This window comes from Mastomys coucha, unplaced genomic scaffold (assembly GCF_008632895.1).
Source record: "Mastomys coucha isolate ucsf_1 unplaced genomic scaffold, UCSF_Mcou_1 pScaffold20, whole genome shotgun sequence".
In the NCBI taxonomy this organism is placed as follows: Eukaryota; Metazoa; Chordata; class Mammalia; order Rodentia; family Muridae; genus Mastomys; species Mastomys coucha.
This window is the reverse complement of record NW_022196903.1, coordinates 103,668,789-103,691,705: the sequence shown is the minus strand read 5'-3', so window position 1 is coordinate 103,691,705 and position 22,917 is coordinate 103,668,789.

Here is a 22,917-nt window from a genome sequence, read left to right as displayed (position 1 = left end):
ATATATATATATATATATATATATCACAAGTTCTGCTTCAAAAATAAATAGGAAACAAGAGGTGCTGTGAATAACTGAGATTAAAGAAAAATCCATCATGGTCTACTGTCTTTCAAAGTACCAACAGGTAATAAAGAGAATGCTAAAATAATTGATCATCTACTGAGTTAATATATTTGTTTTAAGTTTTGATCTCATGAAGCAATTCAAAAAGCATATTAGCCACTCGATAATTAAGTAAAATTTCTCTATGAAACAGTGAAATTTATTTTTCAAGTATGATTATTTTAGGATTTAATTTTATTTATGGATATATGTCTACTTGCAAGTATGTGCACTTGTCAATACAGCTGCCCATGGGGGCTGGAGAGAACACTGAATTCCCAAAAGCTAGAGTTACAGACTGTTGTAAGCTATCCAAACATATCTACTAGGAGTCAAACTCTAGCCCTCTGAAACAGCACTACAATTCAGTTAACCACTCAGCCATCTTGGTAGCACTCAACCCACATATAACATTTAAGCCAAATGAAAAGGTCTTCCCCTTTGGTTGTCATTTAATCAATCTGTAACTGACAGCCTGTGCACAGAATCTAACACTCGAAGTCTCAAGCACATGCAGGTGGAAAGTAAGCCCTGTCCTCTGTACTTGCTTCCTATTCTTTCTACTCTAAATGAGGCCTGTTGTCCTATTTCCTTGCATTCTGTCAGCTATTGCATGAATCTATGCAAGCATGCCAATTGTAGCATCTTCAATATGTATGACAATATTTAATTCTGTTTCCTATTATTGAACATCCCAAGTGTTTCAGTATATTTTGAAATATAAAGCTTTGAGTAAACTATTGTGGAAAATACACTACATTAGCAGTGGAAAGTTATATATATTTCCTCTCCAGGTATACATTTAATCTTTTTCCCTCAAAACCATTTCACTTCTTTGACATTTAGTCTTCTATGTACTTTGTATTCATATACTGAGCTAGATACATGAGTACCATCCATGGCCAATGTTTTTTGTTTAAATTAAAACTGATTGAATATACTTTTTGTTTATGAATCAACTCTAATTCACATCAAATGAATATAAATTAATGAATATTTAATGAGTACATATTAATGTAAACCAAAGCATTGCTTTTAAAACATCTATTTGCATTCATTTTTAATTTAGCATGAGCATTAAGATAAATATTAATTGGACTTGCCTTTTCTTTCTGTATTAGTCTCTTCCTTGAACAGTAATAAAACTTTACAAGTTTGACTATTTATAAAGCACAAAATAAATGTATAGACTTTCAATCCTAGAGCCTAGAACAGGAACTGTGGACAGATATTTATCTCTGAAGATGGGAAGAATTTCTCCCTGTCTCTTCTAATGTTAACCTGTCCAATAACTCTTGGCTGTCTAAGGCCCATGGAAGTTAGCAGCAGGCTCTTCCTCTCATCACAGATGTGTCTTGCCCTTCTATCAACTCTTTCCCAACTTCCTTTAGATGAAAATGCTAGGCTTTAGATTTCTGTCCTCTGTGGTCTAGTATTGACTCATTTAATCAAGATTTAACATGACAGCTGCACTATTTGCAAATAAATGCAACTTTCCAAAGCATGGAGGATTGGGCTTAAAGGGTCTTCCTTGAGCACAAAACCTAACCCACATTATATTTACCACATTTAATGCTTTTTTTGTCCCGATTCCTTCATTTATAATGAAAGAGTAAACTGTGATTTGGTGGGCAAACTCTGGCTGCTGTTACAATCCTTTCAGTTTTCAATCACTTTTTCCTAGGCTTATTATATCAACCCAGCAATACTTAGCTTTTAATTTGTAATATGATCTGTAATATTTTTATTTCTGAAAAGTACAGGAGCCTCAGTTCACAGCAGTTTCACATTTCATGGTTCCAGTTACCTGCCAATGACCTCAGTCTGAAACTACTAAATGAGAAATCTTAGAAGTCAACAATTACAAGGTTTAAATTTCATATTGCACAGAATATCCTGGTAAAATTGCACATTGTCCTGCGCATCCTCACACGTGCACATGTACCATCTCTTAATTTCCTTGGTGTACCCTCAGTGTGTATGGTTCCAACAGAATAATATGGACAATATTTTGAGAAAGACCACCTTCACATAGTTTTATTACAATTTATTTTTATTATTGTTACTGTTATCTTGAGATTAATTCATAAATTAAAATTTTTCATGTATTTGCATGCATAGAAAAGACAATACTCAAAACTAAGCACAATCTGTGGCTTCAGGTATCTCCTCAGTGTCTTGTATGTGTGCTGTACTAACAATCAGTGACTATCCCATTTTAATTAAATAGGACTTACATTCTTTTAGGCCAATATTTTCTTCTCTACTTGCTGTTTTTGCTTTATTTTTCTGTTTTCTCTGCATTTCTTTGTTCAGATAACTAACAGTTGTTTACCTTACTATCCCTTGAAAGTGTTTTATTTGTTTTTATCATTAAAGTGTATATATGTGGATTGATTTAAAGTATGTAACCTCTCATTTGGAAGATACTAGTCAACATAGATTAATATATCACTGGATCCTTGTTTCTAACAAGGTTTAAAAGAATTTGTTAGAAAATTTTTTTCTCTAATTTCCATATCTTAAATATATCTGAATCTAAACTCATTGAAGTGCCTGACATTAGACAAGATTTTTAAAGGTGAAATAATATTCTACAACAATTATGATTATTTCAATATGTTATGAATTATATTGTTTTCCCATTGCCATAAGACATATACTACATGATGAAACAAGTTTTAAAATTCCTTTTGGTTATGGATACAGAAAATGTGGTACATCTACACAATAGAGTACTATTCAGCTATTAAAAACAACGAATTTATGAAATTCTTAGGGAAATGGATGGATATGGAGAATATCATCCTGAGTGAGGTAACCCAATCACAAAAGAACACACGTGGTATGCACTCTCTGATATGTGGATATTAACCCAGAACAGAATACCCAAAGTACAATCCACAAACCACAAGAACACCAAGAAGGAAGACCAAAGTGTGGATACTTCATTCCTTCTTAAAAGGGGGAACAAAATACCCATGGAAGGAGTTGTAGAGACAAACTATGGAGCAGTGAAGGAAGGACAATCCAGAGACTGCTCCACCTGAGAATCCTTCCCATATTCAATCATCAAACTCAGACACTATTGTGGATGCTAGCAAGTGCTAGCTGACAGGAGCCTGATACAATTGTCTCCTGAGAGGCTCTGACAGAGCCCAACTAATACAGAAGTAGAGGCTCACAGACATCCATTGAACTGAGCAGTGTCCCCAATGAAGGAGCTAGAGAAATGACCCAAGGAGCTGAAGGGTTTGCAGCCCTTTAAGATGAACAACAATATGAACTAACTAGTACCCTTAGAGCTTCCAGGGACTAAACCACCAACCAAAAAGTACACATAGTGGGATTAATGGCTCAAGCAGCATATGTATAGCAGAGGATGGCCTAGTTGGTCATCAATGAGAGGAGAGGCCCTTGGTCTGTGAAGGTTATATGCCCCAGTGTAAGGGAATGCCAGCTCCAGGAAGTGGGAGAGGGTGGATTGGTAAGCAGGGGGACTAGGGAGGGAACAGAGTTTTTTTTTTTAATTTTTAATTTTTATTTTTTTATTTTTTTCAGAAGGGAAACCAGGAAAGGAGATATCATATAACAGGTAAATAAAGAAAATACCTAATAAAAAAGGATTAAAAAATAAAATAAATAAAATAAAAAAATGCCTTTGGGGGTGCTTTTAAAATTTACAAAAACATGATTAAAATGGAAGTACCTGTAATAGCCCAGTAATGTTCCCACAAGACAGCAGAGACTAGCAGATTAAAAGCCCAGTGCCAGGTGTGAGTTATTTAATTTTGAGTTATTGGTTAGTATGGTTTCACAGATCCCTCATACATTATAGATATTGGTATTTCTCTTCCTTACTCTCCAGAACTTTCAGTTAAAACCTTATTGTTAGATACTGTATTCTTGACCAGTGATTTGGAAATATCTAGTTGCTACTCAACTCAATGTCTCACCCCTTTTGGCTACCATTCATTGGGATAAAGGTGGCTATGTGAGCTAGCCAAGAAGAATAATCATCAGTCATACTCTGATATAGCCCCTACATAGTACATTAAGGACCAGCTTGAAAAGACATGGCCACTTGCATAATAGTAGCAAGAGTCATGAGGGGAATATATGTACTATGCCCCACCTCAAGGCATTAGGATCGTTGTGGAAGAGGAAAAAGTATAATAGCCAATGTGACAGACAACTATAGGAAAACATTGTACTGGACACTACAGAGCAGCTTCAAACATGAACTTGCAGCTGCTGTGCTAGCATGTACAAAACCTTTGGAAGCCTAGTCAAATCTGAACCAAGTTTGGTTTGGAAGTCAGACCAAATTACAACATGAGAAGAGACACTGGGTACACAAACCAACCCCTAGCCATATAGCTATTGACAACTATTAGCTTCTGGTAGTGGAGAGATCATATTCTTTAAAAGTGTAGTACTTTTAAAGTCAATGACTGTTCAGTGGAAGAGCACACACCCAAGAGTATTTGGGAGAGCACCAAACGTTCTCTAAAAGTTAAAAATAGGACACAGAGTTGGGTGCTCAGGAAGGAAGGGTGACATGAGGGTGAGTTGAGGGAAGGAGGTGAAATGACCAAGATACGTTTATCAAACCCTCAGAAAACTAATGTTAAATAAAATTTGGGGTCAAAATTCTTTGATAACTCATCTCCATTACCAGCATTCAACTGAGAGTTAGCATTTAATATTTTTGTTATAGTTATTTTTTTTTTTTTAAAATGTATTCTACTAGCACTTATGTAATCAAAGATACCTGCTGATGCCTCTTGGTTTACACAATCCATTTAGGTAAATATTTTGCTCACTCTATTTCCTGGAGGATTATGCATTTAGGCCTTACCTGTTTTCCAATGATGTATATTATTGAGAGCTCTAATGCCAGCCTGGTGCTTTGCTCTTACAAGTTATTTGATATCATTGCTCATATCCAAACAATTATATTATTATCTTTAAAATTCACAAGTTTACAGGGAACTGTTTCAGTTTTAAGCATACTTACCGTATTTTCCTTGAGGCATGATGTGATTTGAACATTTTATTTCCTATTTCTAGGATGTGCTCATGAATAATATTTTTTAATACCTTTCAATTTCCATTTTCTCACTCGGGTTGCTGATACATCTCATTATTCAGAGTTTACCATTTCTTCTATAATAATAACTACCTGCTCTCTAACATACATGGTCACCTACATTTAATTCTATATCTTGCTTATCTGTCTGAAACTCCATTTTTTCACTGCATTTGAAAGACTACACGGAGATTTTGTTTCTGTTTATTTTCATTTAGTTGGTTGGTTTTATTTTCTTAAATTTTTCATTACATTTAAATATTATGTGTGTAAGTTGGGTAGGGAGGAAGATCTGTGTCACCGCATGATGGTGAAGGTCAGAGGGCCATTTGCAGGAGTCTATTCTCTTCTTCTACATGGGAATCAAACTCGGATTGTCATGCTTGCTGGCAGCCACCTTTACCTTCTGTGTTATCTCACTTAACCCTTCCTTTGCCTTTGTTCTTGTTGCTGTGGTATATTAAACTTTTTGTCTCTGTTATATAATTTTTCCATTCATTTTTTAAAACTCAGACAACTCATTTTTAACCTCTTTGTTAATGCATTGCCATTTATTAGATAAATTCATTTTCATAACAAATTCCTTTCTTTCATTTTAGACTGTTTTTTCAAATTATTTTAATCTGTGGCAATGCTCTTTATAACAATATTCTTCTATGCCTGGCAACTATTTTATTGTGTGTAATCTCTGTTGGCCTATCAGTTTTCTTTCTCAGTCTTCTCTTTTTTATTATTATTAATTAATTTATTTATTTGCATACCAAAGCTTGCCCCTTCTTGGTCCCTTTTCGTAACGTTCTTACCCCTTCTCCCTTCTGCTTTGCTTCTGAGTGGGTGCCACCCCTCGGGGCATGAACCCTCCCCAGTGCATCAAGTCTCTACATGATTAGGCATATCCTCTTTCACTGAGGCCTTACAAGGCAGTCCTTTGCTACATATGTTCCAGGGGCCTCAGACAAACCCATGTATGCTCTTTGGTTAGTGGCTTAGTCCCTGGTCAGGGAAAGAGTCCAGTTACTTGACACTGATTTTCTTCCTTTGGGGATGGAATTCTCTTCAGTGTCTTTAATCTTTTCTGTAACTCTTCTGTAAGGATCCAAGACCTTACTTAGTCCAATGTTTAAGCTGTATCTGCATCTGTCTCAGTCAGCTGCTGTTAGAGCATCTCAGAGCAGTGCTAGACACTTGTCTGCAAGTACAACATAGCATTAGTAATAGTGTCATGGTTTAATGCCTATCCATGAGATAGAGCGTAAGTTGGGCCAGTCACTGGTTGAGCATTCCTTCAGTCTCTACTCCATTTTTATCCTTGATTTTTTTAGACATGAATAATTTTGAGTTGACAATTTTTTAAGATGAGTTGGTGCCCCCATCCCTCCACTGGGAGCTCTGTGTAACTACAGGAGATAATCTGTCTCTTCAGGTTCCATATCCCCAATTGGGCATTTCAGCTAAGGTTACCCCCATTGAGTCTTGAGACCTTCCCCCATGCCATGTCTCTAGGATTTTCTAGAGGTTTTACCCACTCGCACCCCCACCCCCAGCATTATGCATATTTTCATTCATTCTCTTGGCCCCCAGGCTTCTCTCCTGTCTATGCCCATACCTGAACCTGCCCCCATTTCTCCCTCTCCCTGCCCTCTCCTACCTAGGTCCCTCTCTCCCTCTGCCTCCCTTATTTCCCCTTCTAAGTAGGATTGAAGCATCCTTGGTCCTTACTTGGTCCTTACTTCTATTTAACTTCTTAGGGTCTATGGGATGTATCATGGTTATTCTGTACTTTTACCTAATATCCACTTATCAGTGAGTACACATCATGTATTGTTGCCCGCGCAGTCGTCTCGCCAGCAAGAAGACACTAGGATCCTTCTGCAGCAAGCACTTATTGCATCATGAAGAGGAAGACCCCGAGCCAATAATCGGCACTGCTTATATACACCACAGCGCGGCGTGTCCGCCCATGATTGGCTGTTTGCTCATCACCCCATGTGACGCCCCAGGATGGGCCGTGACTTGGCGCCTTTTCATTTACGCACATGCGCAAACAGTTGTTTACCAGGAGTCAACAGCGGATGTAGGCGCCATCTTGTCAAGGCAAATGCCTCTCCAGCTTTACCGCTCTCCACAATGTATGTTTTTTGGGAGTCTGAGTTACATAACTCATGTTGATATTTCTAGTGCCATCATAATATTATTATTTTTAATAGATTAATAGATTCCATTGTGTAAACATACCATATTTACTGTATCCATTCCTAAGTGGAGGGACAACTGGGTTGCTTCCCGTTTCTGACAATTCTGAATAAACCTCTTATAAACATAGTGGAGCATGTGTCCTTATAATATTATGAAGCATCTTTTGGGTATATGCCCAGGAACAGTAAGGCTGGGTGTTTAGGTAGAATCATTTCCAATTTTTAATGAACCATCATATTTATTTCCAGAGTAGTTGTACCAGTTTGCAATCCTACCAGGTATGGAATAGTGTTCTTTTTTCACATCCTTGGCAGTATGCACTGTCACTGGATTTATTTATTTATTTATTTATTTATTTATTTATTTATTATTTTAGCCAATCTTATTGGTTAAGATAGAATTTCAGGGTCATTTTGATTTGCATTTCCCTGGTGACTATGGATGTTGAACATTTCTTTAAGTGCATTTTGGCCATTCAAGATTCCTTTGTTGAGAATTTTCTGTTTAACAATGTACCCCATTATTTAATTGGGTTATTTGATTTTTTTTAAGACTAATTCCTTGATTTTTTAATGTATTTTGGATAATAGCCATCTATGAGATGTAGGATTAGTGAAAATGTTTTGTTTTCCCCAATCTGTAGGTTACCATTTTTGTCCTATTAACAATCTCTTTTGCCTTACAGAAGCTTTTCAGTTTCAAGAGGACCCACTTATAATTGTTGCACTTAGAGCCTAAGCCATTGCTATTCTGCTCAGAAAATTTCACCCTGTGCCAATTTGAGGCTATTTCCAACTTTCTCTTCTATTAGATTCAGTGTACCTGGTTTTATGTGGAGGTCCTTGATTCCTTTGGACTTGAGCATTGTGGAGAGTGATAAATATAGATCAATTTGCATTCTTCTACATGTAGACTGCTCATTAGACCAGTACCATTTGTTGAAGCTGCTTTCTTTTTTTTCATTGTGATTTTTGGCTTCATGCCCATAGGTATGTAGGTTTATTTCTGGGTCTTTAAGTCTATTCCACTGCTCAACTTGTTTGCCTTTATACCAATACCATGAGGTCTTTACCACTATTGCTTTGTAGTATAGCTTGAGGTCATGGATAATGATTCCCTCAGAAGATCTTTTATTGTTGAGAATTATTTTTGCTATCCTGAATTTTTGTTGTTTTTCCATATGAAGTTAAGAATTACTCTTCCCATGTCTGTGAAGAATAGTGCTGGGATTTTGATAGGGATTGCATTGAAAATGTAGGTTCCTTTTAATAAGATGGCCATTTTTGCTATATTAATACTACTGACCCATGCGCATGGAAGATCTTTCCATCTTCTGAAGTCTTCAATTTCTTTCTTCTTGAGCTTGAAGTTCTTGTCATACAGATTTTTCACTTGCTTAGTTTGAGCTACACCAAGATATTTTATATTATTTGTGGCTATTGTAAAGGATGTTGTTTCCCTAACTTCTTTGTCAACTCATTTATTATTTGTATGGAGGAAGATTACTGATTTGTTTGAATTAATTTTATACCCCGCTATTTTCCTGAAGTTGTTTATCAGCTATAGAAGTTCTCTGGTAGAAGCTTGGGGATCACTTATGTATACTATCATATCATCCATGAATAGTGATACCTTGACTTCTTCCTTTCAAATTCATATCCCCTTAATCTCCTTTTTGTTGGTATACTGCTCTAGTTAAAACTTCAAGTACTCTATTGAATATATAGGGAGAGAGTGGGAAGCCTTGTCTTGTCCCTGATTTAAGGGGTATTGCTCCAAGTTTCTATTTAATTTCATGTTTGCTACTGGTATTCTATATATTGGTTTTATTATGTTATATACATGCCTTGAATTCCTGATCTCACCAAGACATTTAACATGAATGAGTATTGTTTTTTTAACAGCTTTATCAGCATCTAATGAGAGAATCATGTTATATTTTTTCTTTGAGTTTGTTTATATAGTGGATTATGTTGATGTATTTTCATGTATTTAACCATCCCTGCAGCCCTCTAATGAAGCGTTCTGGATCATGGTGAATGATGTTTTTGATATATTCTTGGACTCAGTTTGTGAGAATTTTATTGACTGTTTTTGCATAGATGATCATAAGCAAAATTTGTCTGAAGTTCTTGTTCTTTGTTGGGCCTTTGTGTGGCTTAGGTATCAGAGTAACTGTGGCTTCATATTTTTCAAAATAGAATGAATTAGATAGTGTTCCTTCTGTTTCTATTTTAAGGAATTGTTTGAGGAGTATTGGTATTAGCTCTTCTTAGAAGGCCTGTTAGAAATGTGCAATAAAACTATCTGCCCCTAGGCTTTTTATGTTTGGGATTTTTTTAATGGCTGCTTTTATTTTCTTGGGAGTTATGGGACTGTTTAGATAGTTTACTTGATCTTAATTGAACTTTGTTACACAGGGTCTGTCTAGAAAATCATCAATTCCAGCTGGCTTTTACAGTTTTGGCAAGTTTAGGCTTAGGAGTAAAACCTGATGATTTTTTCTAATTTCCCCAATTTCTATTATGTCTTCCAGTCCCCACCTTCTTATATTTTACCTTCTTGTACATTAAATGACTCCCTTTCAAATGTTATTCAAATTAGGAAGGGAAAAGAAAAAGACACACACATTCATGTACACTGAAGGTTGTAAGTGTGGCCTTTCCACATGCAACTTCTTATAGGAATTTAGAAGCTAAACTGCCTTCTGACCTTGCTTTGCAACATAATCTAGCTGAAACAAAGGATGGTATCTGTGGGCTTGCCCTATATAAATGCAGTGTGAATATTAAACTTGGAGCCTTGATCAGAACCTTGTCTTAGTGTCATTCTTCTCTCAACACCCACTGCCCCCCAATCTCTTTTTCATTTCCAGCCCCATTTTCAGGTAAATCCAGTTTATTCATGGCTGCTGGATGGCTTTCCCTGTAGCTGAGATAATTGACCAGAAGAACAATAGAGTTAGATAACATCTGATGCTGGAGTTCAAAGTGATAAAAGAATTAAAAACAGCTATGGCACAGTATAGGCCTACAGGTCCCTTTGCACAAGCTTTATTGGATACTGTGATGTATACAACTTTGACTCCCTGCCCCCTAAGATCGGAAAATTACATGTAAGGCTACTTTGTTAGAAGGAGATAACTTACTTTTGAGTTTGAATGTCTTGAAGCAAGTAAGAGAACTGCCATGATGAATGCTCAGGCAGGTAACACAGACTGGGATATTAACATGCTTCTAGAAGAAGGTCAATATGAAGGCAATGCTAATCAGATTGGGCTACCTGCAAGAGTGTATGCACAGATTGCAATGACTGCCCTCTGTGCATAAAATCAATTACCAACTAAAGGGGCTCTCAATGGAAATTTATTTGGTATCAAAGAAGGTCCCAACGAACTGTTTAAGAAATTTGTGGATAGACTGCTAAAATCAACTGGTAGAATTTTGGAAGATCATCAGGCAAGAATTCCTTTGGTTACACAATTGGCTTATGAGAAAACTAATGTAGCCATCCAGCCATACAAAGCAAAGACAGACTTATCTTGATACATTCATTTTTGTGCAGAAATTGGACTCTCATGCAATCAGGGTCTGGCTATGGCTGCTACTTTACAAGGGACCACTGTGCAAAGCAATGCTTTCACAGAGAGGAGAGAATAAAGGATGTTTTAAATGCAGAGGTTTGGGTCACTTTAGAAATGATTGTCCTAGGAACAGGGCTATGAGCAGACAATCAGGTTTTGCCCCAGGAATTTGTCCTTAGTGTAGGAAGGGTAATCATTGGGCTAGGGGATGCAGATCTAAAACAGGTAATCAGCGTCATCCCTTGCCATGAAATAAACAGAGGGATCAGCCTCAGGCTGCCAGACTTCCACAGCAAGCAGGTTATGGGGCCATGTAGCTGTTGCCAAGCCAGGGAAATCCATTTTTGAATTTTTGAGAGCAACCCCAGGAAGAGCAGGATTGGAACTCAGTTCTACCACCTACCCAGTACTGACCCTAGAATTGGGGTTTCAGATACCGCCTACATGAGTTTTTGGGCCCTTGCCTTCAGAAACCTGGGGATTACTTCTGGGTCAAAGCATCATTATTAAAAAAGGAATGCAGATCTATACAGATAATATAGATAATAATTAAGCAGGAGAAGTTTAAATTATGGCTTCTTCCTGACCCCATGGTGTTATAGCTATGCCTGCTAATAAAAGCATTGCTCAACTTATTTTATTTTCTTTGCATGTACCCATTACCCTCCAAATTTGTTAAGAGTAAGAGAGGACAAAGTGACTTTGGTTTCTCTGATGTCTACTAGGTCCAATCTATTATTAAGAAGAAACCTTACCCTAAATTACTAAATGAAGAAAAGTGTTTTGAAGGATTAATAGACACCCGAGCTGTTGTACTGACTCAACTCCAAGTGATTGGTTATTCCATTAATCTAAAACAAAGTTCAAACTTAAGATTTATGAAAGGTTAATGAAACTAGGAACTTATAGGGGCATTAACCTGGCTTACCTACTCCAGCTGCCATTCCAAAAAATAGGTAAAAAATTATATACATTTCAAAGATTGTTCTTATACTATTCCTTTGTGTCTTGATGGTTATAATAGGTTTATATATGTGATTGGATCACATGTTTATTTTCTTGAGTTTCCCCCCTGCTTCACAAGTAATTGAATTATGTGTTGTAGCCATTATTTTTGAAATGTTGAAAAATCAAGCTTTGAATTTGTATACTAATAGTCAATATATATCTCATGGCTTACAATTTCTTGAAAGTGTTCCTTTTTGCGATACTGTTTTTTATACAGTTATTTATACAAATACAGCTTAATTTAAGATATATATATATATATTTTCTTACTTTATAGGACATTTAAAAGTGCATACTGGATTGTCTGGACCCCTGGGCAATGCCACAGCAGATTTGTACACCTGGCAGACTATAGGCTTTACAGGAACAATTAGCCTAATAATCTCATTCTTTACCTCATCAAAATTGTAATAGTTTGAGACAATTATTTGGTATTTCTAGAAAATATGCATGTCAGATTGTAGACTTTTTCTCAGTGTCCTCAGTTTCTTCATGTACCACATGATGGTGTTAATCCTCAAGGACTTGTATCTAATCAATTATGGCATATTGATGTTATTCATATTTCCTTATTGTTATAAAGGACAAGGTATTGTGGAGCAGGCCCATGGAACTTTAAAACAATATCTTCATAAAAAATAAAAGGAGGAAGTATATTCCCATACACCACAAAGTATTTTAAATCATACTTTTTATTTTAAAACTTTAAAATTTGGATGCCAAGGAACTGTCTGAGTGTGGGAAGAGCAGCTAGTGGCACTTCTGCCCTGGTTTTGCAAGGAAAAAAATATTATGATCTCCTTAGAACAGCAATAGATATAGATAGAGAAAGGATAGAAACCTCTATTTCCCATTTACAAGAATTTCTAACCTCCTTGTCTAAGGTAGTCCTTCAAAACAAGAGATGATTTGATCTTTTATTCCTTCAACAGGGAGGCTATGTGAAGCTTCCACAAAGAATGTTTCTTTCACATCTATAATTGAGCAGTAGCAACGGATTCTATGGCTAAAGTTCAAGAAGGAATAATCAAAAGGAAAAGAGAAAAATGATAGAATTAGGGATGGTTTGAATCCTTGTTCTCTACTTTGCCATGGCTTACAACTTTAATTTCTATACTGCTTGGACCATTAATTATCATTTTATTGCTTTTAACTTTTGGACCTTGTATCTTAAACAGATTGGTTGCCTTCATACAGGATAGCTTTCAGCAAGCTCAGCTATTCACTGTGGCAATTATTCATCTGTATGAAGCAATGCCTTGAGTGCCTATTCATGTCCTTCATGGATTTGGTCTGAATGGGAAAATGTGTGCAATAGAACGCCAGTAGTCAGAGATGGGTAAGAGTGTTCTTGAGCTCCTATCAACCTAAGACAGAGACAAGCATCAGTGCTATGTTTGTTCTCCATGACAGGTAAGAAGGAGCAATATAGACACTGACCTAAGACATGCTTGGTCACCTGGTCACTCTATACCCTAGACAGGATTATGGAAAACAAGTAAATCTTGTGCCCCATCCAGCTAGATGGTACTGCTCATTTTTAAAAATCAAGTAAGGGGGGATTGTGTCCTTCTCAGCCTTGAGAAGGCTGAGCAGACCTTGAGTGTTTGCCACAATGGACCTTATTGACCTTGGTAGAGTCATCTGCCTTGATTGCACATCCAAATTCCTACAGTAACTTAGAAGAATAGACTGCCCACTGACCTTGCTTTGCAACATAATCCAGCTGAAATAAAGGATGGGGTCTGTGGGCTTGCCCTATAAAAACACAGTGCTGAATATTAAACTTGTTTCCTTGATCAGAACTTTGTCTTGGCTTCATTCTTCTTTTGCCAGCCACCCCCCATGTCTCTTTTTCGTTTCCAGCTCCCATTTCAAGTAAACCCAGTTTGTCCATGGCTCCTGGATGGCTACATATAAGAGAGGAAGTATTTATTCTTAACTTTAGAAGTTTATAGCTATAGATGGACTAAGAGTTCTGAGTTTTCTAAGATATTACCAAAGACAGAACATGTTGAATGAACACTTACTTAACCCTATCTAGGTCCCTTTATCCTCTTATTCTTATAATTCTATGTTAGGAACCCCAAAATACTTGTAGTTTTCAATGTATGTGAACTTTTATTGTTTAAAAAAAATAATATATGGCTCCAGCAGCATGTGTATAGCAGAGGATGGCCAAGTCGGTCATCAATGGGAGAAGAGGACCTTGGCCCTGTGAAGGTTCTTTGCCCCAATGTAGAGGAATGCCAGGGACAGTAAGCAGGAAGGGGTGGGATGGTGAGCAGGGGGATGGGGGGAAGAAACAGGGGATTGTTTTAGTTTTATATTGTTTTATTTATTTATTTTTTGGAGGGGAACCTGGGAAAGGAGATACTGTAAATAAAAAAAATGTAATAAAAAAATAAGATAAAAAAACAAAACAAAACAAAGGTGAAGAAAAAAACATTGACATAAGAAATGGAAATAGAAGCAATAAAAAAAAAATAGCTACAGGTCCACTGTAATTCAAACATGTCTTTCCAGAAATGTAACCCTTGAATTCCTATTGTAGTTAAAATTGGAGCTGAGCCTTGGGAGATGTCACTGGAATTGTATGCTGTGAAGAGACTGAAATCTCATGTGACATCTCTGGGTTATAAGTGGCAGAGTCTAGAGCACTCATGCTATTTGATCTGTTGTCAAGTGAGACCTCCCACCATGACAATACACATATGTCAGCTACTTGATATTGAACTTCTTAGGTTCCAAACTGCAAGCAATGTATTTTTATTCTCTATATGTGACCAAGTTTGTGGTATCACTTATAAAGACATTCCTAATAATCTTCTTTATTACTCTTCCCTTTCAGAAACATGGGAATTTCTGCTTATTTCTTTGTTTTGTTGTTAAATCAGTCAGTGCAATTATGAACTTTCTTAAAATTCATCCATTTGGAAATTATATTTAAGATAGAATGGTGGCTATCAGAATATATTGCAATGTGAATACTCTAAAAGATATAAAGCAATAGAGAATTAATAGCCCATTGCTGAATGGCATAGACTTGAAAATTGTGCATGCATTTTCTCTCAACGTATCACCTGGAAAATGTGAATGAACTGATTTCCCTAAAACTTCCACATGCATTCAATATTCTGCACACTGACTGATACATCTTTGCTGCTGCAGATTTGGAATGGTGTAGATCAACAGCCAAAATAATCTCCAACTATCAATTAGAGTAGTTTATTACCTTTACTATGTCTGACATCACATAATTTTAACTATCAAGTAAAGGCTTTTGGAATGTATTGATTTTGCACACCTGAGCTGCCCCAACCCTGTCTTAAGTTATTTTCCTGTTGACATAATAAAATATCCTGACAAATGCAAGTGGATGAACAAAAAGTTTATTTTGGTTTATGGTTCCATCTCACACTCATTATAGTAGGGGAGTCATAGAGTTAGGAATAAGAGGTTGCCAGTTATTTTAAATGCAGTCAGAAAAGGAGATAATCCCACAGACATTCCAAGAATGGCTCCCAGGTGATTTTAGATTCTATAAAGTTTAAAAATAATACTAGCATCATGATCCAAAAGCTAAGAATGTTACCAAATAGCATCTGAACCTGAAACATTCTTTTCTCAGCATTGTTTATCAATACCTGGAGTGTTGATGATGTTTATTATTTTCATAACCTATTTGTTTTGGATTTAGCCTTAAGTAATATGTTATTTTCATGTTCTTGTATTGTGCTTAGATATGACTTTGAGTGTTTTTTCATTAGTCTCCACTGCTTAAATAATCATATCTATTGTGCAGGTGCCCTTCAGTACTATGCTTCGGAAACATAGCTTTAGAAAATATCTATTCAAAATTATAATTTGAAATTTGATTTCAGACAGAGTCTTGGTCTGAGCCCAAGCTAGTTTTGAACTAGTCACCTTTCTCCCTTCCCCTACCAAATGTAGACTGTAGATCTGCATTACCACACTTGGCCAAATGTTTTCCTTTGTTCCCACTGAGCAGCTTTTGCAGCAAGTTTCTCATAGTCTGTAACATGAGAGAAAAATCAGAAATATTTATGATAAGAATTCACTTTGCTTTTGTCAGACTAATATACATATTTTTCATTCCCAATGTGTTTCCTCATTGTTATTTTTAAATATATTTTTGTTATATGAGTAACTTTTAAATAATATATAAAATAGTGTATCATGTTTTTGTTGAATCTCCCACTGTAAGTATATTTAATATCATCACACTGTGGCTTCAAGCATTTGCACTAGTTAGTGCATAGTCCCCTCCTACATGCTTCTACAAAACAAAAGTTTTGTTGAGTAATACACTAACTCAAAGAGCAAGTTGAAATTTTTTTCATTAACTTACATATTCACTTTACATTCCATTCTCAGCCCCTCCCTCCCCTTGACCCTCTTTGTACAGTCCTCCCCATGCCCCTTCTCCTCTGAGAAGGGGAAGTCCTCCTCCACCCATGTCACTCAACCCTGCACTGCAGGACTAGGTGCTTCCTTACCAATTGAGGCCAGACCAGACAAAAGGGATTCACAGGCAGCAACAGATTCAGGGATGCCCTTGCTCCAGTTGTTGGGGGATCCACATGAAGACTAAGCTACACATCTGCTATCTATATGTGGGGAAACTAAGTCCAACAAATGATTGTTCTTTGATTGGTGATTCAGTCTCTGGTGTCCCTATCTGCTCTAGGTGCTTCAGTCCTTCCCCTACTCTTCCACAAGACTCCCCAAGCTCCATCTAATGTTTGGTTGTGGGTCTCTGCATCTGTTTCCATTGGCAGCTGGGTGTAGCTCTTAGAGGACAGTTATTCTAGGCTTATGTCTGCAAGCATAACAGAGTATCATTAATAGTGTCAGGAACTGATTCTTGCCCGTGGGATGGGTCTCAAGTTGGGCCAGTCATTGGTTGGTCATTCTCTCCATCTCTGTTCCATCTTTGTCCCTGCACATGTTGTAAGCAGGACACATTTTGGGTCAAAGGTTTTGTGGATGGTTTGGTGTCCTTATCTCTCTCTTGGGAGTCCTACCTGGATATATGAGGTGGTCATGCCAGACTCCATATCATTCCAGCTAAGAGTCTTAGCTCCTTGTGGCCTTCCCCTTTCCCAGATCTCTTACACATCTTAGAAGTCCTCTCCTCTGATTTCTGTTCTTTCTCACGTTCTTTCCCTACACCTGATCCCTGTGACCCATTCCCCTCCCCATCCCCTCTCACACCAAGTTCCCTCCCTTCATCTACCTAAGATGCCTACTTTATTTCTCCTTCTTAGTAAGGTTCAAGCATCCTCATTTGGACCTTCCTTCTTGTTTAACTTCTTTGGATCTCTGGGATGTATCATGGGTATTATGAACTTTTTGGTTAATATTCAGTTATCACTGAGTATACCATGCATATATTTTGGGCCTGTGTTTCTTTAATCAAGATGATTTTTTCGCGTTCCATCCATTTGGTTGGTTAATTCATGATGTCTTTGTTTGTAATACTTCATTAGTATGCCCTTGTGTAAATGAACCACATTTTCTTCATTCATTCTTCAGTTGAAGGATATCTAGGTTGCTTCCAGTTACTGGCTATTACAAATAAACAGATATGAACATAGTTGAGGAAGTCAATTTGAGGGATGGTGAAACATTTTTTGGAAATATGCCCAGGAGGGTTGTAGCTGGGTCTTGAGGTAGAACTACTCCCAGTTTTGTAAGGAACAACCAAATTGATTTTTGAGAGTGGTTGTACAAATTTGCACTCTCACCAGCAATAGAGGAGTGCTCCACTTGTCAGCATGTGCTGTCCCTTGAGATTTTTATCTCAGCCACTCTTATGGGTACAAGGTAGAATCACAGATATGTTTTGATTTGCATTCCCCTGAGAACTCTCATTTTTGTCTCTCCCAAATCAACTGGCATAGCCAGGAACAAGGTTTAGAATGGACATAACTTATACATGGGGCCAGGAGATAGCTCTTATAATTGTAACCCCTCCCAATAAGAAGATGTAAAGTGAAGTTTCTGCTTAATTTTATTTTCACATGAAAATAAAATGCAATTTATATGTTTTTCCAGAAGTAAAATCGCTAATCCAAAGTGTTTATTACTTTTAAGTATCTGACATATCTTTACCAACATTTTATGAAGAATATTTGTTAACTGAATATGTACCATTATGAATGCTCAGTGAAGGTCCCTCCTACTACAAACTTGCCGTTACATATTTTTTAAATAATAGCATAACACATATCCCTATACATAAACATATACATGCACATACTTTATAAAAGTAAATTTTATTAGAAAAGTCAAATCTTTAAAATCTATATATTTTACATATTATTAGCTCATTCTCTTACGTGTTGTCTAAAAGGTTATATATAGTGTCATTGGGGAAATGGAAGTGGTCCTGTTTACATGAACACAGCTTGTAGAAATAAGCATTGAAGCCTTTTCTTGGTGTCTTCCCAAATTTGCATCTTGGTCTTTTCTCAGACCTAGAAAAACTAAATGCTCACCTGTATTTCAGCATAGGATTGGTCTTCCCCGTCCCACAAACAAAAACCATGACGTTCCCTCAGACAGTTCCTTCAAGAACAAATTCCTTTTCCTTTTCCAGACAGGCCCCATTTGTATCTCATATATAAACTTATGGAGTATGTACAAGTTGTTTTTCACAACTATGGTTTTTATTTTAGTGGCATTATTTTACCAAGTGTAAGTAATATTCAATATATTATACATAAGTATTTTCCAAATTGACATATGATATGGTAAAACTTATACTTTTGGCATAGCATCACTTTATATGGTATAATCAGTGTGAAAACATATAGTATAAATGAATAAAATATGATATAAATGAGAAAAGGAAGAACCTTACTAGTCAGAAACAGAAAGCAAAAGAACAAAAGGTCTAAGTAATTTTCAAATACACTGAAGAATAGCATGAATGGGCAGTTGGGGGAACTTGAAGAAGGTAAGCAAGCAGAATCAATATGATCAAACCTATATGTTATGAAATTCATAAAAGATAATGTAAAACTTAAAAACAAAGAAACTGCACATTTTTAATCTCTCATAAAATTTGTTTAAATCTCTTTTCCCTAGATTATCCTCAATGTTTATGGGAAACAATGCATTGAACATACTGAGTACTTGGATCGAAATCACCATATGAATAACCAGTAAGTGAAGCTGAAGTAGAGCTGAGAAATTGTAGGTCATCCTCAAAATTTGTAGTCAACGTACTTTTCACCAAATCACCAAGTGAGCTAAAATACCAGGAAAAAGATGAAGAGGCTTTCACTATCTAAATGTGAGCAAGCTGAAACAGAAATAAATCAGTGATGTTGGTTCACATCTGACATACAAATACTCAAGAATAGGAGGCAGGAGGATGATTGTAGTTTTGAGGCCAGCCTGAGCTTCAAAATAATTTCTAGGGTAGCCTTGGTACAAATGAGACTTTGTTTCACCACCATCTCCTAAAAGTAAATAATAATTACAATCAGCTGTTATAAAGCACAATTATAACAGGCTATTAAAGACAGTCCAGGAAAGGAGAAAGTAGCTATGCTGGAACATCAAGCAAGGATTTCTAATACTATCACATACAAAATAACCAAACTTGCGAGTTCCACAGCTGGGGTTTTGAAGAAAATTAAGTGGACAATCACAGGCACAAAAATTGCTGTGAAATGATATAATAAAATTATTATTGAACTATTATAACCTTGGGTAGTTTATGTAAATGTTTATATTAATTATATATTCATAAATGAAGAATCTTAAAACTAAAATTTGTCGATAACTATTAAGGCTAAAGGTGAAGATAATATATAATGCCAGAATAAGCCAAGAAACATGCTTTCTCTATAAGTAAGTACACATATATTCACGTGTCTACTACAGGACAGCTAAATCCTTGGGTGTCTAAAAATCATAATAGCTCTTTTTTTGTTTATTTTTCATTAGATGTTTTCTTTATTTACAATATCTCCTTTCCCAGGTTTTCCTCCAAAAAAAAAAAAAAAAAAAAAAAGAAAGAAAAGTAAAAAACAAAAACTAAAACAAACCTCTGTTCCCTCCCCCTCCCTCTGCCCCTGCTCACATAATAGCTTTCTTAAATTCTAAAAAACATATTCTACAGTTCCAGTGGATGCCCAATGTCACTACATTGATTATTTTGAAGAATGTTTTCTTCCTAAGCACAGTATAATTAATTAATTAAGCAGGATCAAAACTAAAATCAGTAACAAAATGGTAAAATTATAATAATCTGCTGAAATAGAAGGTATTTGAACTCCATCCCTCCCTTACCCACATTTGGAGTGGAGGCTGATGGGTTCAGGGGAAACTTTCAACTCTTGCAAGATGGCAGTAAACAAGTTGGCTAAGCGTGTACCCATGAATCCTAGACAGGGTTTTAAAGGGAATAAGATGATCCCAAGAGTGGTGAGAGAGTGGATCAGCATAAACTTTCTGATAGGACTTGCATCAAGAATTGTTGAACAAAAGAAATAATTTCTAGTGTTTTATAGTAAGTCTGATAAAACAATATTAAGAGTAATATAGTATGTATCATAAAATAATAAAAGATAAAAATGTAAGATGACCAATGCACTAGTATTCTACTTGAACTCTAACCTGATACTTTCATGAGTCAAAACATGTCATTGCATACATATGAATATATAATATAAGGAAAGTTTAATTAAACACTCAAATTTGCTTTACTCAACCATTGCAGCAACATATCTTATTATTATTTCTTTTTTAAAGGGTAAATTTGGAGCTGGGTAGATATCTCAATGAACAAAACACTTGCCACACTCACATTAGTAAATGTGAGTTAGAGCTTAAAGTTTCTGATAGGACGTGCAGAGCTTTTCAACATAACCTACATAAATGCAGAAGTAGTGACATGTGTCCTTTAACCCATCATCCCATTAGTGATATAGAGACAGCAGAGATTACAGAATTCTTAGAAGGTATCAAGACAACTATCCTGGTATATGCCTCAGCAAAACACTCAGTCTTATAGCAAATGAGGTAGAAGTATGGACAAATATCCAAGGTTGTCCTCCAAGCTATTTGTGTTCACCCAGCCCCAGATGCATATGTATAGTGCATAAAAACAGACACACACACACACACACACACACACACACACACACACACACCCCACATACCAAGATGTGTTCAATTCTTCAGCAAGGCACTTTCCAGTGTAACAACTGCTGCTGAAGTTCAGGAAAAGGTAACATTTTAATTAGATAGTAACTACAGGTCTTCAAAACAGATCCATCTGTTAGTCTACAGAATCATCATTTGAAAGTTTCTAGTTCAGGGGCTGGAGAGATGGCTTAATGCTTAAGAATGCTAACAGCTCTTCCAGAGAACATTAGTTTAAGATCCAGAATCCACATGACACCTCACAATGGCATGTAACTGGAGTTTCAGGAGATTTAACACTGTCTTCTGACCACCTCAGGTGTCTATATGTATACACTCAGACACTCTTATATATACATAAAATAAAACTGTCAGTTTTTCCTGTCTCCAATAGAAGTAAATGGTTGACACATGACTTGTCTTTGGAACAGATATCACCGTGTAATTAGAGATGGGAGAAACCCCAATATTGCATAGACAGTCAAACATGCATCATTCTGACTGGGGAACAAAGGTGAACTGTGAGGTTCTTTAATGATCTACAGGCTTTTTGTTTTATGCCATCTTTTGCTGTAGTTGAATAAGAATCAAGTTCATATTGTTTAAGGGACCACCCTTTTATTTTTAAATTTTATTGTATATTTTCTTTATTTACATTTCAAATGTTATTCCCTTCCCATTTCTCCCTGAAATCCCTATCACATTCTCTGTCCTCCTGCTTCTATGAGGACACTCCTAAACCCACCCATCCTCCCACCCATTCCCTTGTCCCCATCTTGGCATTCCCCTATACTTGGGCACTGAGCCTTCACAGGACCAAGGGCCTGTCCTCTCACTGATGCTTGGCACCCTGCCTTTTATTAAGTGTCTAGTAAATTTCTTATTCTTAGAAAGAAATACTTTGTTGCAAAATCTTATTCCCAGTAAATAACATTTTATTTGGGGGTATAATTTTGATTTTTCCCTCCTTTGCAACAAATGTTTAATTTTTTATTTTTTAAAGATTTTTGTTTAATTGTGTCTATGTGGGTAAGCACATGTGTGTGTTTGTGTGTGTGTGTGTGTGTGTGTGAATTTCTGTGCAACTAAATGGATTACCCATGAAGGTCTAAAGAGGGTGCCAGAGCCCATAAAGCTGGAGGTACACGTAGTTGTTAAAATGCTCACCTTAGGTGCTAGGCAACTTAGATGCAAAGAAATTCCTGTTCTTTGCAAAAACAGTATACATTCTTAACTGATAAGCCACCTCTATGACCCTGCTTACATTAAAAAAAGATACCATATAGTTCCAATTTTTTATATTTTGTATATAATTATGTTGAACTTTTATTCTTGACTTTTGCATACCTTTTTCTCACTATTTCCTGTCCTCAAGCTTCAAACCTTTAAGTATTTAGAGCTTAATTTGCACACAGATTTTATATATTGTCTGTAGTATTCTTGCTATTTTCATGTTAATAAAAGCATACAAAATATATTTCCTAATACATCTGTGAGCAGATTCATGATTATTTCTTTGGTTCAATTCCAAGAAATAGGTCTCTGAGGTCATGGAGAAAAAAGGTTGTCATGCACATGACAACTCTTCAGGTTTATCTATTTTTAATGATCATGAGTGTTTTCATTATAGGCAAGTCTTGCAAGTCCTTATGTTGGCAAAAAGCAGTACCTTCATTGAAAATTATTCCAACAGGATTTTACAAATATATCTATAATTACATCCCTTATACCTATGGAGAGCACACTTCAG